Source organism: Hemicordylus capensis, chromosome 1 (genome assembly GCF_027244095.1).
Source record: "Hemicordylus capensis ecotype Gifberg chromosome 1, rHemCap1.1.pri, whole genome shotgun sequence".
In the NCBI taxonomy this organism is placed as follows: Eukaryota; Metazoa; Chordata; class Lepidosauria; order Squamata; family Cordylidae; genus Hemicordylus; species Hemicordylus capensis.
Window position 1 is genome coordinate 125826178 of NC_069657.1, and position 21960 is coordinate 125848137.

General features: G+C 45.5%; 1 protein-coding gene and 1 long non-coding RNA gene across 6 annotated transcripts in view; one reads left to right on the forward strand and one right to left on the reverse strand.

Moving 5' to 3' along the window:
• Positions 1–20556, reverse strand: part of LOC128332877 (uncharacterized) — a 29813-nt gene extending 9257 nt beyond the window's left edge. Inside the window, exons 1-5 of one of the 4 annotated variants that reach the window (XR_008310774.1) lie at positions 20457–20556; positions 18669–18743; positions 10858–10927; positions 4702–4819; positions 1778–1904 (exon numbers count right to left, since the gene is read on the reverse strand). This is a non-coding gene — a long non-coding RNA (uncharacterized LOC128332877). Of the gene's footprint in view, positions 1–1777; positions 1908–4614; positions 4820–10857; positions 10928–18668; positions 18744–20456 lie in introns of all 4 variants that reach the window. The other 3 variants (XR_008310772.1, XR_008310773.1, XR_008310775.1) reach the window with 3 other exon arrangements.
• Positions 1–21960, forward strand: part of TMEM86A (transmembrane protein 86A) — a 62418-nt gene that overhangs the window by 8267 nt on the left and 32191 nt on the right. The gene's annotated exons all lie outside the window — the stretch shown is intronic.

Here is a 21960-nt window from a genome sequence, read left to right on the forward strand (position 1 = left end):
ACCCACCCGCAAGGCAGTGGGGTACTACTCAGTTTATGTTCTAGGAATTTTTTCAAGTGTTTAGACTCTTTGGTGTCTAATAACCTTTCCTCATAATGAATCCCTATGAGGATTCATTACACACCAAAGAATCTAAACACCTCATAAATTCCTAAAATATAAACTGAGTACTCAGTGGCTTGCGGGTTGGTGGGGTAGTTGGCACATGGGATGCCACTAACTCCCCACCTGCAAAGCAGTGGGGTTAAAATGAACAGAAGTAATGAAGACACCAAATAATCTAAACACTTCAAAACTAAAAAATAAACTGAGTACCCCACTGTGTGTGGAGTGTGTGTGTGTGTGTGTGTGTGTGCGTAGTTGACACATGGCAGTTGACAGTTGACACTGTCCAATGACAGTCAAAATGAACAGAAGAAATGAAGACATATAATGAATCCTCATAGGGATTAGAGGAAAAGTTATTAGACACCAAAGAATCTAAAATATTCCTAAAAATTAAACTGAGTACCCAACTGCCTTGCAGTTGGGAGGGGGGTGTAGTTGGCACATGGCAGTTGACAGATGGCACTGTCTAATGACAGTCAAAATGAACAGAAGAAATGAAGGTGTGCAATGAATTCTCATAGGGATTCATTATGAGGAAAAGTTATTATATACCAAAGAATCCAAACATTTGAAAAATAGTGACTACACACTTTGCTCTATAACACCACTTCTACAAGGGCTAGAGCTTAGTTTAAAAAAAAAAATTAAAGCTGGGAATCCATGTTAGGGTTAGGATAGGGTGACTTCTAATCCCCATTATTTCCTATGGTGGAAATATACAAAATCAGTAAAAACTAAAAAAATCATTAAAAATCAACCAAGTGCCCCACTGCCTTGTAATTTGGGTGGTAGATGGCACCCATGGGGACCTATGCACCACCTGAATTTGGTGCTCCTAGGAATTGATTCAAATTCAATTGGATTTGGTCTGAATTGATCTAAATCGAATCAAATCAAATCCAAATCAAATCTGGAGTGATTTGGTTGGACAGATTTGGACACAAAATCAATTCAATTCAGGCACAAATTGAATTGAAAAAATCAATTCGTGCACATCCCTAGTCACAAGTTAATTTCATGTCCTACATTCTCTATATATTGGAAGGAGATGATATTTACTCTTTCACTGAGTTCATGGCAATACTTTTAAACATGGCAATAAAGTAGAAGTATTTTACTGAGGAAACCTCAGAGCAAAATATGTCCTGTGTGAAGCTTGAAAAGCCTATAAGGTTGTAATAGGTAGATATTACCCGTCTTCTTTTATAACCAAAAGAAAGCTGTACTGCCAAGATTCTGCCTTGTAGTTTTTGCCTCTTTAACTCATGGGGCTTTAACTCTCATCTCCTCCAGAATGGAGGGGGTGTGTTCACATATTGGCCAGACTTGCCCCAAAGTTCCTGCAAGTTATCAGGGAGCAGTTAACAAAACAATTTGGGTTTTTCATTGCACGTTAGAGTGTAGCCTGATTTATATCTGCGGTTAAAAAATCCACAATTTGTGTCGGTTTTGGGGAACAACTTCGAGTTCACAGTAAAGCCTCCCATTAAACTTGTGGTAAAGCCTGCTGTGTATAAAAGTCCTTGGTAAAGGAAAAGGTACCAAGATACATAGCTGCTTGAGATATAACCTGTACACTTGCCAGAAACACAGTGAATGGCTTTTGTTTATTTCTCCTTGACACTAAATACCCAGTGATAAAATACTTTGTATTCTGAACATGACTTACTTAGACTGAAGTCAGAGGGTTTTTCTTTCCTTAAAAGAAAAGAAGAAGAAGTCTGATGCTTGCAGGTAGCATTTGTAGCTGGCCTTCATTACATTTAGATGCACATTCCAGTTGATCAGGGGAGAACCTGCTTTATAAGAAAGGAGCAAGGAAGAAGCCACTAAGTAAAGGGACAGCAGCTCTCTGAAAAGCCTTAATTTGCCAGTCCACACTGAACTGATGCTGCAATTGTGTTTTAAGAGAAAAGTTGTCACAAATCAGATCTGAAAGAGGGAAACATAGAAAACACTGGAATGCAATGGTTTGATAGCAATGTTGTCCAGATACTCTGTTTTAAAAAAACCCCTGAGTGAATGAATTAGAGAAAAGAGCTAGATAGTGCAGAGGCAACCCTGGACTCGTTTAGACAAAGGTAAGAGAAAGAAAAGATGTGGGTCCTCAATTGTCTGTATCAACTGCCTCCCCTCCCCCTCCCCCCCCACTCAATTCAAACCTTAGATCTACTGCATAAATATCAGACATTGTTTAGCTAGTTTCCTTAAGAATATCTAAAGAGACAGAAATTTCCAAGGTCCTTAACCAAAAATATCTCTATAGTTTGCTTGCATTTAAGCCTTATTTTTCATTTCTATCACTTTTCAGGGTTTGCCTGAGCCTTCCTGCTGTTCAAGATGCAGGATGTTTGAGAAGCCAGCTTGGAGATTTTGGACTGTTTTGCATACATTTTGCCCTTAGATCTTTCCATTCACTACTCCCTTCACCCCCACCCCCAAGTTCAGAGTCTGCAGCTTCAGGTATCTATATTATCTGATTCCAGTGAGTTGACAGCTCCTTTGCGTCACCAGCAGGCAGGCACTAGTGAGGATGCCGTGAACACTAAATGCTGCAGTCATGTCTTAAAACAATTCTGGGGGCTCAAAGCATCCCGTTACTTGAGAGGCCAGAGAAGACAGCAGCAGCGTTCAGTACTGCAGTGTTTGGAGCCACAATAATGCACCATGCTTTTTATTTATACACTTTATAGGAATCTCAATGTATCTTTTAAGATTAAAAAGTATCAAAAGGCTATACTGCAGCTGTACGGTTTAAAATGTAGTTCTATTAATACAAGGTTTCTGCATTCACAATTCCCAGTTCAGAAGTACATCTTGTGAGAAATGCCTTGTTATGAACATTTGTTTATACGGATGTAGCTTCCTTTATTTATTCCATCACATAATCACAGGAGATTTCCAGGCAAAGAGGAGCACTTTTAAGAGCCATTCATTTCAATAAGAGAGATTTATGCACACACTTTGTGGCAATGCCCATTATGAATAGGGCTTATTTGCACGGGGTCCAGTAGTGGCGCAAGGGATCTGTGTACCTGAGGCACAGTGCCAAATGCCACTCCCTTCTCCCACACCCCCACTTTTAAAGCCAGAGGCAGAAGGGCATCTTGCCACCTTGCTAGTGCTTCGGTAATCTGCTGCTTGAGGCAACCACCTCGCCTCGCCTCATGGAAGGGCCGAGAATAACTAGTTCTGCGCTATGATCTGTTAAACCATTAAGTAATGTATTGGTTACGACTCCCTGGTGATAATTAACTGTGGCTGGAACCCCAAGAGAGAATGTCTCTGAATGGAGAAGTCGAGGGAGATTCTCTACCAGTGGGCCTTTAAAAAAAAATTCTAAACCATCCCTAAGCTGCTTTCCCCATGTGGCATTCCAGTTGGATGCTAGTGAGAGAGAACACAGAACTGGAACCAACCAAGGGGGAAGTGATTTGTGGGGGTGATTTGTAAGCACCCTGCCCCTTCTTCTCTCCTCCAAACTGTTCCTGCTCAGAGCTGCATTTCTTTCTGTTGGGGCTTTGTAAGAGCATCTGCAAATACCATGTCATTTGCCTTTCAGTGCAAACGATGTATGACTATTACTTGACTACTATAGATAATCCAAATGTCCCAAAGGTAACACTTCAGTTGGAAGGACATAGCATTTCTTCTAACATGGTACTATTATTGTAATTATGAGTCTTGCCTGAGAGGTGACTGCATGATTCACTGGCACCTTTTGGATAATGCCGGTAAAAAGTGACACAATTCTCTCCCTATGCCTTTGCCACTTTGGGGATAAGGCCTCTGCTCTGTTTCTGAAGGGGTGGGGGGAGATGCTAAGTTGCTGAGAGCCCTGATGCAAAAGCCTGCTAGATGCTCCACCCCTGACATTCCACCCCTATCTTCCCTGTTCTGTCCTTCCAGTTCACCTGAATGGGGAGAGAAGGCAGGAAGAGGAATAGCAGGAAATGGCAACCTTCCTTTGTGGTATGTAGGGAGGACAGCAGGCATTCTTCCTCCTCCTCAGCCTCAGAGCATGGAAGGAGGAGCTGCCATATTCCCCCCCCCCCCGCACACCATTTGCCAAGAGGGAGGGTAAGAAGCTGCCATCTTGGTGCTCAGCAGCACCTCCTCCCCCGCCCCATGCATGGACCTTTCCCTCAAAGTCTCCTGCATTCTTTCAGGGAACTCTGAAAAGAAGTCCCTCCACTGGGGGGAGGGGAGGGGGAGTGGCAACACAAGTCCCTCACACCACTGCTGCCCGCTCTCACCCACTTCTCTTGCTGCCAATGGGAATGTCCCCAGGGATGTTCCCATTTATAAAGGCTGGTGGCAATGTGACTGCAGCTGCTTTTTCCCAGCATCCCCCCTGCAAGTGGGTCCTGAGGGTCAGTCATGGGCCTCATCTGGGACCCGACTTAGCTGATCCTCAGTGTCAGTCCTGACTACTGCCCCGCCCTTTGGGCCATATGACATACGTGCAGCCTTCCTCAGAGAATCATGCTGAGCTGCTTCACCTACCTAATGCAGTGTAGGGGGGAAAACATGCATACTGTATTTCTTGAAGTGAGAGGGGAGTTTGTCCTGTAACAGAGAGAGGATACCCACAGACACACTTGCATTGGCTCCTGTAGGTGAGTACATCTGAATAGTTAGTTGCAGCAGGAATAGATTAATCAACCCAAACTCAGGCAGGTGTAACGATCTGGTTTTCTGTACTGCAGATCTGGAAATAGAGAAATATAGCTGTGTGTTACAGATGTAAACTGCTTTTGTGGGAGGGGGGGAGTAAAAAACAAGAAAATACATTCCAAATTTTGTCAGAGGCTGCAGCTTCCAATATTAGCTGATTACCGCTTTTATCTTAAAAATTTGAAGCCAGGCAGTCCTAAAACTTCTCCAGTCACTGTACTGCTTGTCAATGGGGTAAGCCTCCATTTTGGTAGGTCTTCCTTTCCCCCTCTACAAGAAACTTAAAGCAAGCGTCTGGCTTGCAGATGGAAAATGTACAAAGATTAGTTTCACGACACTTCATGACAAATACAAAATGAAATGTGACTGGAGTGCTGATGTCGACACACACTGCAAATATCAGACACAGAAATTTTAGAGCCTGCAACAAGCCTTTATTGGACCTGGCAATAAATCCATTTCTGCTTTCTGTAGAGTATGTTGTTCACTATTTAGATGGCCATCCTTTTAATAACACAAATGGAAGGAAAGTAGATTTCCTTTGAAAGGGTTTTAAAAATGGTTTTGATCACAGTCTGGGAATGGGGTAGCCTGAAGGCTCCTCTGCTGATAAAAAGAAAACCCAAACAAATGTGTTATTACATAAAGCACTAGAGTGTGAGTATCTCTTTAGTAACTATTTGATGTTTAATTCTACCCTTCCTCAGAAGCCACTGCCTTGAGGCTTCATCACAGGTATCAGCAGAATGGCACTGAAAAGGGATCCCCCTGCCAACCTAAGCACTTCAAGGAACCATGGCTGAAAAGCGCTGGCCCTTGTACTATCTTGCTGCTAATTGTGGGATCAAGGCATTTGTTGTTACGTAGTAGGCCTGTTCACACATCATGTTCAACAATCATTCAACAAGTGTACAGTGTACACAGGTACAGATCTGTACACAGGTACAGTCATTCACAGGTTATGTTGAACACAGATACTTCCTATCTGTACCATGCATTTGAAAGGACTGTATCCAGGTTGAGTTTTTAAATGAACACAGGTACAGTTCTCACAAACACGTGTACGAGGTCTTTTAGACCTTTAAAGTTTCAAAGATCGTTGTCTTGTTGATTCTGATGGACCGTTGCTTTCATGCACAGTGTTTCTCTTGGGTCTGGCAGAGCTTGGTTTACAGGACCATTGTACATCTGCCACAGTGCGATCTTCATGGGATGTCGACATGTTTTGATGGGGCTTTTTGCACAGTAGGAATTGAGGATCCATGTTTAGAGTTTCACTATAGGAGAGTGTTGCTGAATTGTCCTCTTTTCCGTGTCTTGAAACTCAAGGGTCTACACCATTGTCTGAACCAAAGAAGAGAATGATCTCTATTTTAGTTCCAAAATTATGAAAAAATAAAGTTGGTTTACGAATTTTGCCACACCCTGTATATGGAGTATATCAGCTCAGTGGCACAGCACATACTCTGCATGAGGATGGAGCCATCTAAGGATCCATCTAGATGTGATGTGAGAGATCTGTGGTACGCTTTTAAAAAATTAATTAGGAGCCCTATGTGGAAGTGATGCATTGGGAAAGGATATCCTCCCCCCTCTACCCCACTTTGAGTAGCTCTATGGAGGAAAAAAGAAAGGTCAGTATCTTTAAAAAACAACAACACCCAAAACTGATTTTGAATTAGCATCAAGAACTGTTTAACCTCCCATTCCTGAGTCCCATGCTTCCCTTCTTCACAGCAGTTAAGCAATCAAGGAAATATCCTTGGAAGTGCCTTGTAAATCTTTAATGGGAACGTCATTGCTATATCGTTGCAAGAGATGTAGCCTTCCAGCTGAAACATTCTGTTTGTTTTTGTTATGCTTTGTGAGCATGCAGGACACAAAGGAGGGGGAAAATAAAACAAAACAACAGGAAGCAGGGAGAACGGGATTGAGATCCACCTAGATTGAATATTGTGGTCAGATGAAGTGCCCCAAAACATTTTATTCAAACTTTTTTATTCTTTTTATTCAACTTCCCATATGTTCTGAGTATCCATAAATCCTCCAAGCAAATATCAGAGTTTATCGGAGTCTAATAGACAGAATTCTCTTGCTTGCTTCTTTATGAGCATGAAAGGCAGGAGGAATGTGTCTCACCTGGTTAGCTTTTCCAGAGATCTGTGTTCAGTTTCCTTCTCAGCTGTGGTTTGCCTTCTAATGATTGAGGGCATTCACATGTGCAGCCTAACCCAGGGTAGCGCAGGCTGGCCTGGGTTAGGCTGCACGTGTGAAGCTCCGGGAGCAAGATTGCTCCTAGCGCTGCTCCCATGCCAAGCCTCACCTTTAAACCCGGCATTTAGCCAAGGTTAAGCGAACCTATGGTTCATTTAACCTTAGCTGGTAATCGGACGATTGCCCAATTCTGGCAAATCGTGCCATTTCCGGCAGCAAGCCAGGAGTGGAGGGCGCGAGAGTGGCCATGCCAAGCACAGCGGCTGCTCTAATGGGCCCCAGAGCACCCTGGGATGTGGTAGGATGAAAGTCCTCCTGCTGCTCCCAGCATCTCCCTCCTCCACTGCACCACTGTGCGGGTGTGGGGGGGGTGAGGACAGAGGCTGCTTGTCTACCGGGGAAGGCAGGCAAACTCCTGCCTTCCCGCAACCTGCCCGCCCTCTCCCCAGTTAGGTTGAGTGAGAGACCTCCCTGTCTAGGTAAATTGTTTCCTTCTCAGCTTTCTTGGACAATGTTTACAAAGTCCCTTTGGCCTCATTTCCACATTTGAAAAATGGAGGAGTATTTTAGACACATTTTATTCTTCTACTAAATATATACCTCTACACAGTCTCTCTGGAGTGAAGTAGCCTGAACGAGGAACAGATACAGGCAAGGCTTGGCATATACTAAGTGACGCTAAAGATGAGAGTGCCTCTGAGCATGTGTATCATGCTTTTCTCATCGTAGAGGGTCCAACTAAATGTTAGAAGAACACAAGATTGTTCATGAAAGGGACAGTCCTGTGACAAGTATCACTAGGGCCAGCCCCACAGCCCCATGGCCTGTGGTGCACTCATGGGGACAAGAGGCGCCATCTTGCCTGCCTGTATCCCCACTGCCACTTTCTTCCTCCCATCTCACCTGGGTGCCCCCCTTTCAATCCCCCACCTGTGCCTGACTTTCTGGCCCATCACTCTACTTGCCACATTTCCTCTTCTGCTCCTTTCCCTTCTAATTTTTTAAAATCCAGGGAGGAGGAAAGGCAGCAGTGGTCGTGCTAGTGCACTGCTGGGTAGTGGAGGGGGGGAGAGTATGCCATCAGGTGAGTGAAGGGAGAAAACAAAGTGTGCCACTTGTCAGTGGGGAGGAGAGAGCAAGCAGAGGAATGGAGCACATCACTGAGGGGAGAGCATGAAGATGCTCTTCCTAGAGTAGCCCCATCTCCTAAGGCAGGGTTTCTCAACGTGTGGGTCCCCAGATGTTATTGGACTTCAACTCCCATAATCCCCAGCCCCAGTGGCCTTTGGTTGGGAATTATGGGAGTTGAAGTCCAATTACATCTGGGGACCCACATGTTGAGAAACCCTGTCCTAATCTCTTACAGGACGCATATGTAGTTTCCCATTCAAATGCAACCAGGGTGGACCCTGCTTAGCATAGAGGACAATTCATGCTTGGCACCTAGTGGCAAATTGGGAAATGACTTGCCTAGCTAGCATGAGGTTGCCAGTTCGAATCCACACTGGTATGTTTCCCAGACTATGGGAAACACCTATATCGGGCAGCAGTGATATAAGAAGATGCAGAAAAGCACCATCTCATACTGCACGGGAGATGGCAATGGTAAACCCCTTCTGTATTCTACCAAAGACATCCATGGGGCTCTGTGGTGAGCAGGAGTCAACACCAACCTGACGATGCAACTTTACCACAAGACTAGCTCTCCTCCTATAGACCTGCTCTCCTCCCAGCACCTAGTTGCTCTCGCTGTCCAGGGACTGTAAGAGGGCTTGCTGTATCGGAGGAGTCATCACCCAATGGCGGAGCACATGCTTGGCATGCAGAAGGTCCCAGTTTTAGCCCCTGGCTTTCCCAGGAAGGGCTGGAAAGACCTCTCTCTGAAACTGTGGAGAGTCACTGCCAGTCACTGTAAACAATGTCAGCCTAGAAGGGCCAGTGGTCTCAATCAATCAGTGTCATAAGTTCATATATGTTTTCTGGAAGACCTCAGGTTAGCTGCAGCACTAGCACTGCACTATCTAATAATCTCTTCTCTCCTAGATAGCCCAGAACTGTCTGTGGAAGATGTGCCCCTTAAATTTTCTTATACTTGAAAACTGAGATGTAAGGAATGTAGCCAATATAATAGAGAAGCTACTTTTAGCCTACTTTATGAAGGGAAGAAGGCTTATGAGATCACACTCTCTGTATGTGTGCAAGTCACTTGAATAACTTTTGTGTTTACAATTTGATACAAACTAAACTCACAGCACCCAGGAGGGAGTCCTAGAGGATTCCAAGGCTTTTTGTGTGTGTGTCAATCTGCCATGTTGGTTCAAGATGGTGGCCAAAGTATAAGAAACATCCCTTGGTAAGGCATGTGCTGACAGTCAGATGGACACCAAATTCACAGCATATGTATTTATTTATCATATTTCTATACTGACTCATATAGACATCTCTAAGTGGTGTCTAGAGATAGGAGTCATATGGGATGGTGTCCTAGGTAAGTCACCATGTTAAAAGAAGCAAACACTGGGCTCCATGAGTTCTTAGAACTACTTGTTTCCCATTGATTGGGAGGCATATAGGTACATGTTTTGGATTATGGGTTTGTCTACGGGTAATATCGATCCCTACAATATCTATCCACCCCCAGCACAGTACTTCCAGTGACTGTTGCTGGTGTGTGTCCTATGTTTCTTTTTAGAATGTGAGCCTTTGGGGACAGGGAGCCATCTTATTTGTTTTATTTCTCTTTGTAAACCATCCTGAGCCATTTTTGGAAGGGAGGTATAGAAATTGAAATAATAATAATAATAATAATAATAATAATAATAATAATAATAATATAATTAATACACTTAGCCAGACGCAAACTAGCTGGATGTGTGGAGATGCGTGGCAGGCTGGATGCATGTTGCATGGCAGACCAGATGCTAATGGTGGTGGCGAGGAGCGGTGAGGAGAGGCGGGCGGCTGGAGGAGGAGGTTGGCGGAGGGTGGAAGGAGGCGGCAGTGGTGGTGAGAAAAAATGGCAGTGGCGATGTGGTTGGAGGAGGAGGCGGGAGGTGGTGGTAGTGGGGAGAAATAATGGTGGCAGCAGGCTACAACCCCACGAGGGAGTGTGGCGGCGGGCCCTGGCAGAGGAGGCGAGCAGGTGGGTGAAAATGGTGAGGAGGGAGGGAGCCTGGTGGGGAGAGAAAGCGCTGCCGGGGAGTGGGGTGGGGAGGGAAAGCTGCTGGTGGTGGGAGGAGGACGGAGACCTCCAGAACAACGGGGAATGGACTAAGGTGGAAGGGAGGTGGGGAAGCGAAGGGGAATGGATTGTGGAAGGAGAACAGAATGGACTGGACTGGGGAACGGACTGGAGCAGAAGGGGGGGGGAAGCAGCGGGAAATGGACTGTGGAAGAACAGAACAGACTGGACTGGGGAATGGACTGGAGCGGAAGGGAGGGGGGAAGCGGCAGGGAGAGAAAGTGGTGGCGCCCAGCTGGGCAGAGACAAACTAGCAGCGCAGATGCTATGCACCAGGTCTGCTAGTAATTCTTAATTATGCTAGTGTGAACTGCCTGATAGTTTTTTTGGTACAAGCAGTATGAAAGCACTTGGAATAGAATCTAGTGATTAGTAGGAGCCAGCATGTATTGGTCAAGCACAAGTCATGCCAGGCTAAGCTCATCATCTTTCTTGACAGAGTTACTAGTTTAGCAGATTATGAGAATGTTGTGAACATAGCATTCTATCTATGTGTATCTTCATTTCAGCACAGCATTTAACAAAGTATCCTATGATAACTTTGTTAACAAGTTGGTCAGATGTGGGCTAGATGATGCTACTGTTAAGTGGATTCACAGGTGGCTGAACAATCATACCAGCGAATATTCATTAATGGCTCCATCCTGGAGGAAGGTGTTGAGTGGAGTGGAGGGCTCTGTCTTGGTTCTACATTTTCATAAATGACAAGAGAACACATAAAAACAGCAACAACTTGTTTCAACCAGTGGCTCACCAGATGCCTCTGAGAAGGACTCAGGCAAGTGATGAAGGCATGCCCCATCTCTTGTTGCTCCCCTGCAACTGGTTTTTAGAGGCATCTTGTCTCTGAGCCTGGAGGTAACCTATAGCCATCAAGACTAGAAGCCCTGATAGACCAGTCCTCTGTGAATTTGTCTAAGCCCCTTTTAAAGCTATCCATGCTGGTGGCCATCACCACCTCCCATGGCAGACTATTCCATAGATGTATGCGCGATGTGTCAGTCTTAAATTTTTTGGCAATCAGTTTCATGGGATGACCCCTGATTCTAGTGTGGTGAGAGAATGAGAAAAATGTATCTCTATCCAGTACAGCAGATGCTTATAACAATTGCAGATGACATGATGCTGGGGTGAGAGAAAAGCTAACACCTAGAAGACAGAATCAAAATCCAATCCAATCTGGAAAGGCTTGAATATTGGGCTCAAACCAACAAGATAAAGTTCAACAGAGGCAAATGTTAAGTCCTGTAATTGGGTTAGAAAAATCAAATGCACCAGTAGAGGATGGGGGAGATGTGGCTTAGCAGCAGTACACGTCAAAGGGACCTAGGGGGCTTGATGAACAAGTAACAAGTTGAACATGAGCCAGAAGTATGATGCAGCTTCTAAAAAAGCAAGTTCAATCTTAGGCTGCATTAACAGAAGCCTAGTGTCCAGATCATGAGAAAAAATGGTTTCCACTCTATTGTATGATAGTCAGATCTCACTTGGAATACTGCATACTGGGCCCAACGCTTTAAGGAGAATGTTGATAAACTGGAACGGGTTCAGAGAAGGGGAGCAAAAATGGTGAGGGGTCTGGAAACCAAGTCCTTTAAGAAATGGTTGAAGGAGTTGGGTATATTTAGCCTCAAGAAGAGAAGATGGAGATAATCTCGAGAAGAGTTTATCTCCAGCTTCAAATATCTGAGGAGTTGTTTCCTATTGCTCCTGAGGGCGGGACTAGAAACAATGTGTTGAAATTATAAGGAAGCAGATTCAGACTAGACATTAGGAAGAATTTCCTAAACTATTCAATGGTGGGATAGTCTGCCTTGAGCAGTGGTGAGCTCTCTTTTGTTGCAGGTTTTCAAACACAGGCTGGATTGCCGTCTGCTCCTGCAAGGGAACTTGTTTCCTCCAGCCCACAGTGGCTCCCTGCACCTGAAAAGCCTCTCCTGAGCATCAAGGGACTTTCTAAAAGGGGGTGGGATGGGGAGTTGGCACCTGCAAACTATTGGGGCTCTGATCAGGAACAAACCCCACTCTCCTCACACCATGACCCCAATCCTGATTAAGTTCCCTCATGGTTGCTACAGAATAAAGACAAACTAAGAACCTCAGAGCCAAACACGTTAATAACATAATAAGGCTCTTCTCACAAGCAGCCTAGCCCAGACTAGGGCAGCCTAGCCTGGGCCAGGCTGCTGGTGTGGAGTGCCAGGAACCCCGTGGATCCCAGCACTCATGTCCAGCGTAACCCACTTCTTAGCCCGGCTCTTGGCCAAGAGTGTGCCCTTAACCTGGTGAGTGCGCCCTTAACCCAGCTGCCAGGATCGTGTGGTTTCCTCAGGCTACACGCAGCCCGAGGAGACATGGACGGGTTGGGGACACAGGGATGGGGGAATCCCCCAAGGCACCGTGCTTGTCACATGGTGCCTTGTGGGCTATCCGGAGGCCAGGAAAACGGGTCCCGGCCTCTGTTGATCTGCGCTGCTCCTGGCAGCGCAGATCAGTGCAGATTCTGCGCCAAACACACAAAGATTGTCTGGGGGAAAGGGAGGTTGAACCCTGCCTCCCCTCCCGCTTGCCCTCCCTGTCTCAGTGTTGGTTATGAGAATGACCTTATTATGTAGTTTGACCCTGAGTTTCCAAACTTGCATCTATTACAGCATCCCAATCAGCTGCACAGTACCAGTCACTCAAGTAATCAAAACACCACTTGATTGTACAGCTCTAATTAGTTGCAGAACAGAAATAAACAGCACAGCCTATATGAACTGACATTTGATTATACATTTCTAATTAATTGTGCTGGCTTGGGTCCAAAGCTCTTGCTGTGTGAACAGGTGGCACTTTCAGTCAATAGTGAGGGAGTCCCTGCATCCCTCCCCCAACTGCAACCTCCCAGGCTCCCATAAAGCCCAAGTCCAGCTGAAAGTAGTTCTGGCTAAGTCCCATTGAAACCAATGGAACAAGTAAGTTGCATTGGTTACTGGAAACAATCTTTTCTCTCCTGATCCAGCTTAAGCAACATATACTTTTTATTTTATTTATTTCATGTATATACTGCCCATCCCAAAATGGCTTAGGGCAGTTCAGCCCATGGTTTTCTCCACCTGTAATGTTGCTTACTTGTCTCAACCAAAATCTCTGTCATTCACACCAACACTTGGCAGCTGGCTATTGAGCGCCAATTTCATCCCTTGGTTGTGAGTAAAAGAATGCTGCCCTTAGAGTAGTTAATTGTAGCTGTCAGTGTGGAACGTAGCAACGAGTTCTCTCTCTCTCTTAAGGTCCCCATGCCTCTCCCCCCACCCCCAGTAGCTCCATCCCATCTTCTATTAGCATTGCCTCCACTCCCCCCCCTCCTGGAAATCTCAACCCTCCCCTCTTCACCTCATGCAGGACTAGACTAAGAACATCAAATAAAGTGAGGAGGGTTGGAGTTCTGAGTTCCTTTTTGCATCTGCAAACAGGCAAGGAGCATGACCACCAGCAGCCCGTGTGCAGCTGTGGCGGCAGCCCCGCTTGCCCCGCCCCCTGCGTCTGATGTCAGACAAGGGGGGGTGTTGTCTGGCTCCATTCAGGAGTTGGGAGTCAGGCCGGCGCTAACTCCCAAAGGGGCCACGCGGCCTCTTCAGGAGCTAGACTGGGGCCGCGCTGCAAATGCAGTGCCGGCCATTTAACTCCCATAGGGGCCGTGCTGCTCCTTCGGGAGTTAGGCTTTGGCTGAGGCTGTGTTCACAGTGCAGCCAGGAGTGGCTCTTCCCTGCCTTAAAGGCAGGGAAGAGCCGCTCCTGACTGAGCCACAAATGCAGCAGCCATTTAACTCATGAACGGGGGGGGGGGCGTGTGGCCCTCGCTCGGGAGCTAAACCAGCACCCCTGCATTTGACGTCAGACGCTGGGGGCGTGTTGGGGCTGCGAGGCACAGCCCCTGATTGGTTGCAGCCCAGGTTCTTTGAACCCATTCGCCCAATGGTGGCTCCATCCCGTCTGCAAACACACATTTCACACCGCTTGAATATATCACAATGTATTTTAGGGATGTGCATGGAACTGGTTCGGAGGCCCTTTATGGGCCTCCAAACTGGTTCAAAGAACTGGCAGTTCTGCCAGTTCAATGGTGGGGGGTGTCTAAGAGCAGGGGAGGAGCACGTACCTCTCCCACTGCTCCCCCCGCCAGTATCCATTGCCCCCAGCCCATCGAAGCAGCAGCGTACCTGCCTGCTGCCCCGTTGCCCCCACTGTCCGGATATGACTGGAAATCTCCGACACGCCTGTGCCCCCGTCGCCTTCAAGCCTCCCCTTTATGGTTCAGTGCACATTCCTAATGCATTTGGCCACACACAGAGCTCACTAGCTTCCTTTCTTCTCACAAATATACATATACACTACACACTTTTAAAAAAGCAAGCCCTAATTTTATTTAAAAGCTGCCTCAGGAGAGGGGCTGCAGAGAGATAAGCCCTATTGGGGTGGTGGGGTGCATGCACCCCTTCTTGGACCTCCTTCTCTGGTTTGTAGGTTATTGTGGCATATCTAGGTTTAACATGCGGCTGCCATCATGTCACATTTGGCCCTAACAATATTACTGTCCTGTAATTTTACAGGCTGTGGTATATGGAATTCACCCCAGAAACACATAGCAGATAGCACCCTGTCCGCTAAGCCATGCTGGCTGTAAGGCAAGACTTATGTAAGTTGAACTTTGGATAGCTCGTTCCTACCAGCATGTAGTGTGAGATATTAAGGCCTTTCACATTACCATATGGTCGGGATGTGCACAAAACTCTTATGTTTGGTTCAAGTCCAAATTGGACTCGAACAGAAACGGGAATGTTTGGTCATCCCCCCCCCCCGACAGACCCTCCCAGCTTGGCTTGAATTCAAGGGGGTCTGGGGTTTTTAATGTTTTCTTTAAAAAAAAAAAATTAAATGGCCATGGGGGGCATTCTGGTGGTTCCCCCTCCCCCACCAGCCTCCCCCTGGTCTCAAAATGGCCCAGTTCAGGTGGTTTTGGGCCCGTTCTGGGCCTATTCACACTGCTGGTGGCCATTTTGGAGGTTGCTGTGCATGCGCACTGGACACTTGCATGACTAGGGTTGTGTAGATGGCCAGTGTCCAAAATGGCTGCCACCAGCACAAACAGGCCCAGAATGGGCCAAAACCAACACAGAACAGACTGAAAACCACCTGAACCAGGCCATTTTGAGACTGGGGGAAGGCAGTGAGTTCTAAATTTTATTATTTTAAAAAAAATTACATCCCCCAGGCCAGGGAGGTGGGGATCGACTCGGTTTGAGGGCATGCCAGGGGAGAACCCTTGAGCTGGCCAAGTTCAATGTCGAACCGGCTCAAGGTTGAGCCAGTTCACACATCCCTACCATCTGGAGCAACTGATGATCAGAACCTCTTTTTGGGTCAGAAAACCCAGGAAACACACATGTAAGCCAGGTGAGGTGTCCATTGCTGAAATTGGGATCTGGAAACATAGAAAGCCCTCGGAAGGCCTTGCAGACCTTCCAAGCATGCTTTGCATTGCCAGTAGCCTGGAAAGCCTCATTAAACCAGCAACCATCCTCTGATTGGTCACAAAGGAGCAGGAGGTGGGCCCAGCCTTGCTGAAGCCGCTACCAGTATAGAATCATAGAGGGCTCTTGCAATGCACATGTTCAGAAGGAGGTGGTTTGGGGCTGGGAAGAGTTCTTACCCCATGCTGAACAGAGAAGCGGAGCCTCTATTGGGCTCTGAAAGCCCAGCACACAGAGTTAGGAATGTGCACAAACCAGTTCAGAGGCCCTTTTACTGGCCTCCGAACCAGTTCAATAGCATGGTGTCAGCATGGTGTTGCTGACACTCAGTATGGCGTCCACACACACTCAAATACCATCTCCTTCCCGACATTGCCCACAGGCTGCTAGGAACAGGGAATTCTTGTTCCCAAGCAAGACGCAGCCGTGCAGTGTGCCTTTTCCAAACAGAGAGCCCGGCTGCTTAATACAACGAGTGCTGCAGTGAGATGGCGGGGGTGGGGGTAGCAGTGGCGGAGCAATGGAGGGGCAGGTAAGACCTGCCTTCCTCCTGTCAGACCTGCTCACCCCCGCCAAAACAAATTGGCTGGGGCAGCTCAAAGCATCTCAGCACCTGAAAATACAGGCGCCGAACCAGACCACAGTGGGGGAGCTCAATTTAGTAATGCCCTTAAGCAGGATTGTTGAACCCCTGAAGACAATTCAGAGATGAGAGACTCTTGTCTTCACTAAGGGAAAGGAGGCTTGCTGGAATTTTAAGAAGAGCCATAATTTCCTGTTAGCAGTAAAACACAGATGCTATTTTTAGTTTTTTACAGTCCTATGCAGTATTCATGCTTGAGCTATCAAAAGCAAAATTCAATAAGGAATAGGTTGACAAAGACTATATTTTCATTTGGGAAATTCCTGATGATCTCAATATTACATTTCTACTCCTTGGGTGAGTACAGATGAGCAGTTTACCATGTGGTGATGAGGTTTTCTAACATGCAGTTGCTTGGATATCTTCATTATGGACTGCCTGTCAACACTCCACTGTCAGGATGCAGGGGAGCATCATATTCTATTATTATGTTTTTTTGGAGAAAGGATCAGATTGACTTGAAACTTCTCACATTTGATCAGGTCTGTTGGAAGATTATCCATGTGAAATTTCCGGTGAAAATTACTATAAATGGCTGAGTAAGCCAGGAGTTGCTACTTTACTCTTGGTTTAAGAGCTGGTGTTCATTGATCTGCAGACAAAAATTACATAAAGACCCAAACTAGCCTTTCCCACAAACACTTCATAGCCCAGCCACTGAGGATCCAAGGGAATGAGCATGCAAGGGAATGAAGGCAAAGAAGACATCCTTCTCTATTTGGGGGCATGTGTGCTAGCATGCGTGTGGAGCAGGGCTTCTCAACTTTGGCCCACCTGCAGATGTTGGCCTACAACTCCCATGGTCCCTGGCTATTGGCCACTTTGGCTGGGGATTATGGGAGTTGTAGTCCAAAAACAGCTGTGGGGTCAAAGTTGAGCAGGCCTGGTGTGGAGGGATAATTCTGGTAATTGCCAGCTATTATTAAACATAATTATGCATACATCACCAAAATGGCATGGCAAACAGAAGGCTGAAAGCCAAAATGTTTCTTACGATATAGCTAAAGTAGAACCAATATTTCTAGATTTATAATGGCATCTATCCTGGCTTAATTTATATAATTTTGCTTAATGGAAAGGGTTTGAGTTTAGTAAAGTGGTGGTTTTAAAATTCCCTTAGAAGGAAAAATGAGCCAAGGGATAAGAAACCTTTGTTTCTGCCAAGGGAAAGTAGCTTCGGGAGGAAAAGCCAGTGTTTTCTCTTTTTTGTTGATTTTACCTTCTCACCTATCTGGTTACCTCTTGGAACTACTGCTGATATTATGTTGGGAATCTGCATGTAAGGAAGCTGCTGGAAAATGGCCAGAGAAGCACAACTTAGCAATGTGCTAATTGGTCAGATGCAAGTTTAAGACACATGAATATTTGAGAAGCTCATTAAATGTTGCCAGGTACATCTCATTTAATTGTTCCCATGTTATGAAAATGGATACCTACAGCCATTTTTTTTTTGGCCACATCCCTGAATATTGTTTATTTAAAATATGTATACATTTCCTTTCAGTTTAATTCCTAAATAATTGTAATAACAATATCCAGAGAAAAAATAAATGACAAGATGCAAATTAATGCTAATTAATTTTCAAGATTCAAATTAAATGACAAGATGCAGAAACAATAACACAGACCAAAATGTAAAAACAGAAGCATCAATAACAACTTGTTAAAGGTATTAAAACCAGCTTCAATGATATGCAAAAAGGCTTGAGCAGACAAATAGGCCGCATTCACATGTAACACAGAACCGCAGCTGAATAGGCCTGTGCTTCTGCAGACATTACATCTAAATGCAGGGAACCACAGTTGGATGCGGCAATGAAACTGAGGGTTCAGGATTGGGACTCCAATCTGAACCCTTGGGTTGAATTAACTTTCATCACCTCAACCTGAGGTTCCAAGCAGCCTGCAGTATGTCTGAATTTGGAACCGGACTGAATCTGGAAGCTTTCCCCTCAAATCTAGCCTGATTGGCTGTGAGGGCTGCCCTTCTGACAAGAAGAAAGCCTGCACAGCCAGTTCCTCCACCTCTCTACAGTCTCACTAACTGCAGAGAGGCAGCTCTTCTGAACTTCTGAATTCGGACAAGAGCGCATGGGGAGGGAGGGTGTGGAACCATGGGTCCAGTGGACCCATGTTACATGTGAGTGCAACCACAGTCTTCACACAGAGCTGAAAAGACATCAGATTCAACACTGGACAAGACTCTAAGGGAGGGTATTCTACTAAAAGGGCTTCAAACTGGGAAGTCTCTCTTTCCAGTCACCACCTACCTTTTACCTAACTTCAGAAGGCAGGGGGATGATCTTAGTATCTGAACAGGTTCAAGATATGTCCTACCTTTCCTTCTGGGAGATAAAAAGAACAATACAAATGAAACTAAATTTAAATTGCATAAAACTCTTGACATCACCCAATACAACCAAAATAAGATATACAGGTGGACCTTGCTATATGTGATCCCGACATATACGGTTCCGCGTATCTGAGGTCGGGTAATTGACACCCAACCTTGGTATATGCGAGAAAAGGCTTAAATTTAGCATATCTGTGATTTCGGGCTGGTTGGAAATGACTTCCAAGGTCATTTTGAGGAGAGGTGTCATTTTGCGGCTTTTCGGTTTAAAAAAAAAAATCCATGATTTTTCACGGGAAATGGTGCATTTGGGACTTGCAGGGGAAGTATTGCTGGACAGCTGCAGACCCGCAGAGCATGGTACAGCATTTTATTTATGTTATTTCTGCCTTTTGGGGGACTGATTTTTGCCATTTTTTCCAGCCTTCACGAACCTAATCCCCCATTCCTATTGTCATAATGCCTCATTGTCCACAGTTGGATCCGCGGTTGTAGTGGAGATAAGAGCCCCTACAGATAACAAGATCCAGCTATATACATAAACAGATATCAATAATTAGCATGGAAAAGCTCATCTACAGAAGTCAATTATTCTTATTTCCCAACATTTGTAAGGGCAGGCCTTCCAGGTGATGATGTTAACATAAGAACAGCCCTGCTGGATCAAGCCCATCTAGTCCAGCATCCTGTTTCACACAGTGCCTCACCAGATGCCTCTGGGGAGCCCATAGGGCATGTGCATGCCCTCTCTCCTGTTGTTGCTCCCCTGCAGCTGGTATTGAGCGGCATCGTGCCTCTGAGGCTGGAGCTGGCCCACAGCCATCAGACTAGTAGCCATTGATAGACCTGTCCTCTATGAATCTGTCTAAACCCCTTTTAAAGCCATCCAAACTGGTGGCCATCACCACATCCCACAGCAAGGAATTCCACAGATTAATTAAGCGCTGTGTGAAAAAGTACTTCTGCTTGTCGGTTCTAAATTTCCCAACCTTCAGTTTCATGGGGTGACACCTGGTTCTAGTGTTGTGAGAGAGGGAGAAAAATTTATCTCTGTCTACCCTCTCCACTCCATGCATAATTTTATACACTTGGATCATGTCGCCTCTTAGTTGCCTCTTTTCCAAGGTAAAGAGCCCCAGATGCTGTAGCATAGCCTCATAAGGAAGGTGCTCCAGGCCCCTGATCATTTTGGTTGCCCCTTCTGCACCTTTTCCAGTTCTACAATATCCTTCTTAAGATATGGTGAGCAAAGCTGTACACAGTACTCCAGATGTCTCCGCACCATTGATTTGTATAAGGACATTATAATATTAGCATTTTTATTTTCAATCCCCCTCCTAATTATTCCTAGCATGGAATTATCTTTTTTCACTGCTGCTGCACACTAAAATAACACTTTCAATGAGCTGTCCACTACAATGTTCCATAATGTGGTGGGGCCACAACTAAGGAGACCCTGTTCCTTATAGAATGATAAACCAGGGCTTCTCCAGGAGCAGACAGTAGGCCTGTCCATACAATCATCAAAATCAGGATAGGAGGCAGGCTACCCTGGTTTGCATGATTGTGTGAACTCAGGAATATCCCTCCAACCCAGGTTGCCCAAAGCAGAGTGACCCAGTTTTTGTTTATTATGCTCTTAGCCAAGGTAGGAAGAGAAGAGAGCTCCCCTACTTTGCTTTTCTGGTTGTGTGGATCCATTTACCTCTTTTCTCCAGCCACCAGGCCTGGATACAATAGAAAGCTGTGGCCACAGGAGCTGCTGTCCATGGATGTGCCACTCTGCAAAGCACACTCTATGATCCTGTAGCTGCAGCCACCTCGGCAGGGCAGGGTCTGCCTCTTGCTTCTTCATGGCCAATCAGATGGCAGCTGCTGATGTAATGTGGCTTTCCAATCTACTGGCAGCACAAGCATGCTAGGAAGGCATGGAAGCCTCAAAAGACTATCAGCTCCTGATTTCAGCAATGGATGCTGGGCCTGGCTTAATGACGTGTTCTGTGTTTGCTAACCCAAACAGAGGTTCTATTTGTGTGCTGTTAATGGGGTAAGAGCTCTCTAAACTTTCAACCCACCTCCATATGGTTGTGTGAACAGGACTACTGGCTGACATCTTGACTAAATTATTCAGTGGAAATCCTGTTGAAATTAAGTGACCCTCTAGAGTAGTACTATTACATCACATAGTCTCAATGTATCTCTCAGTTCTACCATCCAAGGACATGACCACTCTATTCATACCTCAGTCTGTTGCATGTCCTTAGTCATCCAGTGTGGTGTAGTGGTTAGAGTGCTGGACTAGGACCGGGGAGACCCGAGTTCAAATCCCCATTCAGCCATGAAACTAGCTGGGTGACTCTGGACCAGTCACTTCTCTCTCAGCCTAACCTACTTCACAGGGTTGTTGTGAAAGAGAAACTCAGGTATGTAGTACACCACTCTGGGTTCCTTGGAGGAAGAGCGGGATATAAATGTAAAAAAAAAAATAATAATAATCCAGTGCAAAATGCTGACTTTAGTTCTCTGAGAGAAGCTTATACCCAGGGCTTCACAGCATACTGTGCCTAAAAAGTTGTATTTTTTTTAATCAAGTACATTCATACTTTGCATTATTTAATTCAGGATGAAATAAGAATATTAAACCCCACCATGGGATTTAGATACAATAAAAAGTACATAAATTAAGTATATTTATTACGTACACAGATTTTCTACCGAGATCCCCTTGGAGGTTCATTAAAGTCTGGGCTTTTTGCAGGAGCCTCATAACACTCACTCACCTGAGCAGGCCCCTCCAAGGTTGTCCTGAATTTTACTGTAGGCAGAATCTAACCGCAACTCTTGAGAGTGCCAGATTTGATCATGTGCCATTTCTGCCTAGATGTAAAGAACAACCAACATACAAAGCGCATATGATCCTGGTTCTGCAATAAAGTGAGCGTGGCCTTGCACTCTTCAAGGATGTAGAGAGTATCTTTGTCTTTCGTTTCATCTCAGACCATATCCCCATTCAATATCAGACTAATTGAAACTATGACCTAGAATATCTGTATCTCATTACCCATTCCTTCAGCCTGTTAGTCTCCACGAGGCAAAATTTAGAATGTCATGAAACCTGAGAAAACAGAGCCTTTTTCTTTTCTGTTGGTAATGTACAATCTGTGTTCTTTTCACAGAAGATTGTGATATAAATAATTAAGTGTGTCTGG